General features: G+C 42.8%; 1 protein-coding gene across 7 annotated transcripts in view; it reads right to left on the reverse strand.

Moving 5' to 3' along the window:
- Positions 1 to 2,599, reverse strand: part of LOC126470165 (cAMP-regulated phosphoprotein 21) — a 1,039,480-nt gene extending 1,036,881 nt beyond the window's left edge. For all 7 annotated transcript variants that reach the window (XM_050097798.1, XM_050097794.1, XM_050097797.1 and 4 more), the window contains exon 1: positions 2,544 to 2,599. The gene's annotated coding sequence lies outside the window, so the exon portion shown is untranslated. The remainder of the gene's footprint in view (positions 1 to 2,543) is intronic.
- Between the last annotated feature and the right edge of the window lie 4,445 nt (positions 2,600 to 7,044).

Raw genomic sequence — 7,044 nt, forward strand, 5'->3', positions numbered from 1 at the left:
TGATACCACACTTTTCAATCATGGTCTTTTAAATGAACAGAAACATATTCACATATTTTGTTCCCTGATAGGGGCATTTTTCCACTGGTGTTTATCATCCTTGTACTGTAAAAATGAATATGAATCTGAACATGCCCATAAAATGAGAGAAATAATGATTCTGTCAAAGGACAGTTTAAATCTACAGAAGTATATAGCAGAAAGTGATGTTAGGGTGGCTGCACTAGACTTTGTTATTGCACATCTCTCAGTCTGCTTATAACTTTGTTTTAAGGACACACTAAAATTCTATTTGCATTAATCTTTCAGGGGTAGGTGATGTGAGTGCATGGGAATAGGAATGAGTGGTAGTAAAAACATTTAGAGGCACGATAATATTATTTTGTTATGAATGTTGACTGTTTATTTAATTCAAAACATGTGATAGAACTACCACTGACAACACTTCAGAACACATTTACACGAAAACGTTTACAAAATACAAACAGGGGCAACAATCAGAATTATGATTCCAATTCATAACTCTTTATCAATTAGGGGGTCCCTTAACACACACCAAGATGGAACAACGGGGATACTTTGATCATTGTGAATGGACTCTGTATCGTGTTCGAGACATCATAGTTCCAGACTATAAGAGATGGAACATTTCATTCAGTCATATTCATACAGTACGATAGTGGGCAACCTCTAATTCTACGATCTATTTCGTCAAGGGAAGCAACGCATGAACAGAGAAGGCAATGAACAGAGTTGCGTCAGACATGTGGTCGCAAACATTTTCTTAAAAATCTAAAAATAGTCAACGAATAAAAATTCTCCGAACATGTAGGTATTCGTTATAGATATAATTTCATGCCCTACTATATTATGTATGGGAACGTTAACGGGTAACTACGAGACCACAAACAAATTTTCTTAAAAATATAAAAATAGTCAACGAATAAAAATTCTCCGAACATGTAGGTATTCGTTATAGATATAATTTCATGCCCTACTATATTATGTATGGGAACGTTAACGGGTAACTACGAGACCACAAACAAATGGGGATTTAACAGACAAAGGCGGTGATGTCAGTCTCAAAGATTTACCAGTCAAAATGGTATAAGCCTTTCCCACAGGATACATCACTTAGTAAATAATCAAATTACCGCAAGGAAACTCACAATGCCTAGTGCATCGGATTCAGGATATCCGTTGTGGTAGCTCGAAACTGAAAAAAGCATACACAATCAAATTACCCATTTAAATTAAATAACCGAAACAATGCTCACGAAACGTTTCTCTAATGTAACGAACGTCAAAAATAATGATTACGCACTTCTACTAATTACACTATCACAATCAAATACCTGTATTCACACTCTAACAAAAGAGCATAAGTGAGCATGTACGTTCCCTTACCAATTCGCTGCAAGAGTGACGATCTTTGCGCTTGGATGAAACGATCCTCTTTTGGAACAGGTGGAGGGGAAGATTCCGTTACGTCTGGCCAATAATGTCCGGACCTAGCATTTATCTTTGAACTTGCCCACTGCTGTACCTTCTCACAAGGTTAAGTTGGCAAGGACTACTCGCTATATTTGCTGACTCCAGTTGCCCACGGAAACATTTCAAATCCACTTACACACACACACACACACATAAGTTTTAATTCATAGTTATTTATAGCATACATGGGTAGTGGAAAGGACTTATATAAGGAAAATATAGGAAAAGATTTGTTAACTCCTTATTAAGAGGCTGATTATTAACTTGAGAGAGTAATGTGCGTCATAAATCGGCGCTACGAGGAAACAAGGTGCGTTATACATGCGACGTTCCTGCTAGAGCTCTAACGCGTTTCAGTGTAGCCTTATATGGAAGGATAATATGTATGATAAACAGAACAGACAAGGAGAGAACTAAAGCCTCCGAAATGTGGTGCTACAGAAAGATGCTGAAGATTATAAATGGGCAGAGGTAGTAACTAATAGTTGGTACTAAACCTAATCGGGGAGTAAAGTAATTTGTGGCACAATTTTACTCGAGTAGGGTTGTATTGACAGGACACATGTTGAGACATGAAGGAATAGTTAATTTGGGTTTTGAGGAAAGTGTAGGGTTTAAAAATTACAGGAGGAGGCAAACTCTGACAGCAGCAAGCAAATTGAAATCGATGTAGGTTGCAGTAGTTATGAGATGAGACTTAAACAGGATAGAGCGCACTGGAGAGATACATTAAACCAGTCTTGCAACCGACACAACAACAAGAACAACGACGGTCTACACGTAAATCTCAGTTCCTATTAGCAACACAAATGGGGTTAGCTTTCGATGTCTGTCGTATACTAGAGCTGGAGCGGTCAGTGAACGAGATATGTAGTATGTACATTCAAAACTGTGGTTTCCCGCTGATGTACCTATTTTCTTCATTTCACAGTAAAATCTCCTACGAAGCAGTATAAAAAAGCAAGCACGAGAATTCGTTATTTTCACCTTGAATAATGATGGTAGCAGCAACGTAACAACTGGAAGAAAGGAAAGCAGTTGCTACTTACATTGACGATGGCGCTCGCAGCTATTGCCGGATGGCGTGACTTGACATTCACAACCTGAAAAGAATAAAAGTCAGTCATATGAGATCGAATTCAGAATGCTACAACAGATAGTACTCAAAACAAAAGACACAGTGTTAGTTCTGAATCTACCGAAAAAATTTCAGAGGTTGCTCACAGATGTTTGCCGAGTGTTTTGTTATAAGGAATACTTGATCTCCAGTGCCTCTCAACAAAGGAGTTAATTATCTTGCTAACGAGGACACCGGAAGTGCCATAATCCGATTTCCGGGAAACTTCGCTCAGTGGAAGAGGAGCCAAAATTAGCGAACATGTGTCTCGGCTTATCCGTAGATACTCGATTATTTCTGAGCAAAAGACCTCCAAAGTTTTCGGCAGAATTTAGACACCTCTCATGGCGCGACGCGCTCGTCTCAATGGAGCATTGAACAAGACCGTATTCTGAGAGGACGTACCCGGATACACGCTTTGGAGAACTGGAACAGGACAGCGTTTATTTTCTAATGTTTTCGAGTGGTAAAATACAACGCTGCCATACAGGTTTTATTTTGTATTGTAATTTTATTGTGTACACTGTTGTTAGGCCTATGGGGGTCCACTAACTTATTAAAAAATTAAAGAAATAAATAAATTGAAAATAAGATATTACCGTCGCAAGAGGAACTACTAGTGACATTTTTCTTGTGCACACTGTACAGTATATTTTCCGCCTTGTCATTACTGTAAAATTTTTGTATTTGTTATTGAAAAGGAACTGGTAGCCCAGTGCCCAGTGTAGCGGCCTCTCACTTTTTGCGTCCAGTGTTCTAAATCCAATTATTGTTTCTATCAATTTTATTTTATTGGATTTTTTCATTTATCTACCAATGTCTGTAGAAAGTTACAACACGAATGTTTCTTATTAAGTCAGGGGCTACAAGAGCGTTATATTAATTGTAAAATTACAACTGGGTTTCACAATAAGTGTCATATGACCATGTGGTATTTTCGGGGTTACGAGCTTTTAAAATTCTCGTGTTCTTGTATTTCATTCCTATATCAGTTTTTAATTCTTCTATTTTATCCTTATGTTTGTTCTTCAGAATGATTTGGTGCACAACCTAGGACGATACATTCCAAACATAGAAATTCCGAACACAACGAGCATCGCGCTAAGGCAGGTTTGCCACATCGACATTGTATGAATCTCACTCGGTAAAGGAACGTTGTTAACATTGCTGAAGATTTCACGCGTGGACAATAATTTCGCGGGAAACCACACATAACGGATCGCTTTCCCGAAACGGGCGCTCGCAATCGTTTATCAATCAAGATACGCTACGAGAATTTCACCAGAAACAATCTCAAAAAAATTTTCAGTCATTTATTATTATTATTATTATTATTATTATTTTATAATTCATCCACCAAACATAGAATTAGTAGACGAATAAGGACAACGTGATTTCAACAGACATTGGAAAACATTCATGTAGTAATCTTCTACGGACATGGACAGATACTCGTAAACGAAAAACAAAAATAATAAACGGGTTTGAACAGAGGTCGCAGAAGTGTGAAGCTGGGATGCTAGTTATTGAGCCGTTGCTTTTTTAAAAATTAGAGGCAGAGTGAAAAAGAGTAATCCAACCAGGATTGGATCCCACCACCCTTTTTTTTTTTTTACTCGTCCGCCGGATATCAATCGGCCACGAAGACCTTTATTCTTTATCTTGCGTCCATTGCTGGGTTGGTGAGGAGAGGGTTGGGGAGGGGGGGGGGGGCTGGAGGCAAAGTGGTTGCTGACGGGGAGTCGGGAACAAGTGGTTGCCTTGGGGACGGCGGGCGGGGGTAAAGTGGGCAAGGGTCGCAACCCGAGGCCTGGCCACGATGTCCCATTCTCCCCCTCAGGACTAATATGTGTGGAGGGAATAGGATCTAAGAGGGCGAAAATGCATCAAGGAGGAGGAGGAAAATTTTTTTTTTACCATCACCAATGTGTTGTAGAAGCTCGTGCTATGGCATATCTCATAATATCTAGCGAAATTTAAATGAAAGCCGGTTCTCGTTGGCTACCAAACGGGAAGAAAAACAAAAGAGATCTTCTTGTTACGACATGAGGACGATCCAAGGTGATACTTGCTGCGGAATTATCGATGCATGTCTACTCCTGTCAATGCTGTTGTTTTGGTAGTTCAATCTTAAGAAGAAAAAAGAAAGAAAAAGATTCGTGGGTAACTCCTCCTATCACGCATAATCCAGCTGTGAGGTGGGTTGTGGAACGCACTCAGGAGAAAATTCGAGAAGTAATGCTGGTACTTGGGGTTCCGTACGATAGAACAGTGTCGTTCGTTTAAGTAGAGCTAAAAATCTAGAGCTGTCTTCTCACCGTCACCAAATAAGTAGTGGACGGCGTGGCAGTCTATCCATGTAACATAATTCGTTTTTGCTCTCGAAAAATACACATAATCCGCGAAGAGAAGTGACTGCATAATTACTTGGTGGAGAGTCACGCACGTAACGAAAACCAACATGCTAAACATCATTCGCCGATTCGCAGACAAGGCGATTGTATCCATCACACTACAGATGACACACAATGGAGAGCCCATGAAGTGAATTTGATGTAGGCAAGACTGGCACACCTGCTTCCTGTGGACCGTTAAGGACCAAGCGAACTGAACGTCCATATCAAGAGTGGCGGCGCTCACCGCCTGCCTCACAACACGCCACTCTGTATTACGTCTCAGTCACGTTCGGTGCCCTTCTCAGCTGCAGGTTGTCGTACATCGCCCCAGCCGATGCCGAATGTGTGGGCAATAATGCTGTGTGCATGTATCTTGTTCAAAGAAAAATTGGCCAATGTAGAAGAAAGGCGATGAGATGTAAGATAACAGCACTGGTGGAGAGAGAAAGATCGGCACTAAGGCTTCCAGCAGTAGGCTTGCAAGACATGTTGGACAACGTCGCCACATCTTCACGTGAGAGCTTACAAATAGAGGCCCTCGCTCTGTCCTGAACATGAAAAAGAGCTAAGTGTCCACTGTCCCTCGGGAGAGTGAGGCACTCCTAGCGAATCTTAAAAAGCATGCCCATGCTAACAAAGGATCCCAAAGCTGCCAGCATGTGGCGGGCCAGAGATGGAAGAAATTGGAAGCGTCTGCACAACAAGGATGCGCGAAGTCAGACATTGGTATATCGCGTTTGTTGAAGGATATAGAGTCCTAAGACTGTGATCAGTTATCCCTCCTCGTATCTGGTTTAATAGACGGTGCAGTTGATGGCTATCGAGCACTGCACGTCACTTGTGAAATCAACGTCCGAGCAACTTCTCGTCTCACTTACTCGTGGGGGGCGACGCACTCATCGGGCAGGCCCTTGCCTACAGATGATTTTTGAACGTTGAGACTAATGCCCAATGCCAAGCGAAGGCTTACAGTATCGCTGAGAGAGGCCGACCCAGTCACACTGAGCGATGGATCAGGATCGGAGGCGTGGGACGGCTGTTGTACAACACTCAAGATGTCGCGCCACGAAGAAGGGTTATCACTATCTCTGCGATGGTGTCTGGGAACCCCGTTTGTCGTAGTGCCGCCGTCAAAAACGCGTGGTCAGCCTTATTAAAGGCCTGGATGAAGTCGAGGGAGGCCAAGACCTCAGGTATTTGGTGAGCCTTGGCAAGTGCAATCATGTCGCAATATCGATAGTGTGCACTGCGGATGGTATGATTGTCTCCTAACGATTCTTGGTCCCGTGAAACTACACAACTCCAGGGAGTTGCATTGTGAGGGACAACAGATCGTGGCAGATTTCCATCAATGATGGTGCCAGAAATTGCTGGGAAGCCCAGTAGAACTCCAGAGGGAGGCTGTCGGGTTGCAGCCACTTACGTGTGGCCTCTGTTATATCTCCAGTCAAATCCTCTTTTCGTAGTGGGGAGGGCGGGGGAGGTTCGTGCCAAAAGTGAGCTGAAGGACATCCGCAGTCCCCTCCAGGGGATGGCAATGCTCTGAGTACAGCCTAGTGAAGTGGTCATGAAGGGTGTTCCCTATATCTTGTTGAGTACCTACGCGTTGTCCATCGTCCGTCGCGACAATGTGGATCAAGGACCGTCGCTGGCGTCATCATTCTGCAATGATAAGATACATGGACGGTCCCTCCTGAGCCATTTTGTCAGAGTGCGCGTTCTGGTGATCGCCCCTCAAAGTGGCGGTGTGTGAAGATGGTGATCTGGGCCTTGGAGCGATTCACCATCGTCTGCTGCACGGGCGATGTGGCAATGTAGAACATTCCCATGAATGCTGTTACAGAAACTCCATTGAATGTTACCACAGCCATTCCAGGTCTTCCTGAGGATACGTTTGGTGTAGAGTAGCCACCAAGAAAGGGCAGAGTTGTAGGCACTGCGCCAGCGAGTGCAAGGGTTCCATGTGTCCGGTGTGAGCCACCGAAATTCTGGAGATGAGAGGTGGGACACATTCAACTTCCATGGACTACGGCTGTG

The sequence above is a fragment of the Schistocerca serialis genome, chromosome 3 (assembly GCF_023864345.2).
Source record: "Schistocerca serialis cubense isolate TAMUIC-IGC-003099 chromosome 3, iqSchSeri2.2, whole genome shotgun sequence".
Classification (NCBI taxonomy): Eukaryota; Metazoa; Arthropoda; class Insecta; order Orthoptera; family Acrididae; genus Schistocerca; species Schistocerca serialis.